Genomic DNA, 2,349 nt, shown 5'->3' on the forward strand with positions numbered 1-2,349 from the left:
ATATTATATACTCATTTTATCTCACACAAATGAGTGAAATTATTTTATGCTTATCTCTCTGCCTCTGGCTCATTTCACTCAGCATAATAATATTCAAATTCATATGTATAAGCAAATTTTATGGCTTTATTTTTATAACAGCTGCAGAGTATTTCATTATGCAGGTGGACCACGGTTTCTTTAGCCACTCCTCAGTTTCAGACACGGGTTATTTTCATATTCTGACTATCATAAATAGTACACTATTGGGAAGAAATACAATTATAACAATTATGAAGACACAGGGTTTAAATAAAGTAATTAAAATAATATAAAATATGTACAGAAAGTAGCAACAAATATCTAAAGGAAAAATATCCAGAGAACTAAGCCACACATTTGGTAGATTGGATGGGAGGAGTTTGGGGTACCTGGGAAAGTGGTGGGGTACACTGGTGAGGTACACTGGTGATAGTTATAGTATTAAAAACTGAAATATTGATAACATTGTAGATCACAGAATCTCAGTAAATTAAAAGAACAATAGGTAGAAAACATGTCTGGAGTCAGAGTGTTAGTATAGTGTGTAGAGCACTTTTTTGCATGGGTTAATCCAAGTTCAATCTTCTACATCCCTTATGGACCCAATAGAATCATTCCTGTGAGTAGAGCTAGAATTAATCCTTCAGCACTTCTGGGTGTGTACAGAAATACAATAATAAACTTTTATTCAAGGGAAGATATGACTACAGATGAAAGTATGTCTGAATGATACCCTTCAGACTATAAAATTTTAGTAAATAAAAAGAAGCAATAAGGATGCTTTCCATTAAAAATTAGATTTAAAGGATTGGGGGAAAGTTTATTTGGATATTTAGATATATTATTTTTAACGTTTCCTCTTTTTTTTTTTTTTTTTTTTTGCAGACATCAAAATCTTTTATTAGGGGACAGCGCACTGGAGAGGGAGCAGGCTCTCACTGCACAGCTTGTTCATTGGCGCTGCTTCCTGAGTCTTGGGGCTTCATCATGTCTGGCAGCACAGGTGGGCTGGAGAAGGGCTTGATGTGCAAGGCCTCCTAGGCTTCGTCTGCCTGAAGGCCAGTCCCACCATGGCTGGACTACACCATCTGACTAGTGAAGCCACGCTCTCCCAGCATCTTGCCATCGTCCAGAAGCTGGTCGTCCTTGTAAAGCCGCTGCTCGTTGGGCGGCCACTTGAGGATGCCCTCGACAATGCACTTGAGCTCGAACATAGTGCTCGACTCCTTGGCGTCCATGAAGATGGTGGTCTTGTGGCACCGGATCATGAAAAACACGTCCATCGTGGCCACATTTCCTCTTTTTAAAATCTTTATTAACACCTTGATTACAAATATGATTATAGTTGGTTTTCAGTCATATAAAGAACACTCACCCTCATCAGTGCAACATTCATATCACCAATGTCCCAAATCTTCCCCCTCCCTACCCCACCCCTGTCTGTGCTCTAGATAGGCTTCTACTTCCCTCTTTAGTTCACATTACTATGATACTTGTCAATGTAGTTATCTCTCTAACTTCACTTACTACCCTTTGTAGTGAGCTTCATGTCGTGAGCTGGACCTTCCAGCCCTCCTCTCTTTTGTCTCTGAGAATTATTGCAAAAATGTCTTTTATTTTTCTTAAAACCCATAGATGAGAGACTATTCTCTGTCTATCTCTCTCCCTCTGACTTATTTCTCTCAGCATAATAGATTACATATACATCCATGTATAGTAAAATTTTATAACTTTATCTCTCCTGACAGCTGCATAATATTCCATTGTGTATATGTACCACAGTTTTTGTAGCCATTTCTCTGTTGAAGGGCATCTTGGTTGTTTCCAGACTCTGTCTATTATAAATAGTGCTGCAATGAATATTGTTGTAAGGAAGGGAATTTTTGAATTGTATTTTTGTGTTTCTAGTGTATATCCCTAGGAGTGGTATAGCTGGATCATATAAAAGACCAATTTCCAGTTTTTGGAGGAATCTCCATATAATTTTCCCACCAGCAGTGAAAAAAGAGTTCCTTTCTCTCCACATTACCAACAATACTGCTTGTTCTCATTCTTTGTGATGTGCACCAATCTCTGTGGCATAGATGTTACCTCATAGTTATTTTGATTTGTATCTCCCTGATGTTTAGTGATGTGGAACACTTTTTCATGTGTCTTTTGAACATTTGTATTTCTTTTTGTGTGTGTGTGTTTTTTTTTTTTTGGGGGGGGTCACATCCCGCAGCACTCAGGGGTTACTCCTGGCTCTAAGCTCAGAAATTGCTTCTGGCAGGCTCCGGGGACCATATGGAATGCCAAGATTTGAACCACTGTCTTTCTGCATGCAAG

The 2,349-nt window shown here is 38.6% G+C and overlaps 1 pseudogene; it reads right to left on the reverse strand.

The window, feature by feature from the left end:
* Window positions 1–880: 880 nt before the first annotated feature.
* Window positions 881–1,304, reverse strand: LOC126013794 (elongin-B-like; annotated as a pseudogene).
* Window positions 1,305–2,349: the final 1,045 nt, after the last annotated feature.

The sequence above is a fragment of the Suncus etruscus genome, chromosome 7 (assembly GCF_024139225.1).
Source record: "Suncus etruscus isolate mSunEtr1 chromosome 7, mSunEtr1.pri.cur, whole genome shotgun sequence".
NCBI lineage: Eukaryota > Metazoa > Chordata > Mammalia > Eulipotyphla > Soricidae > Suncus > Suncus etruscus.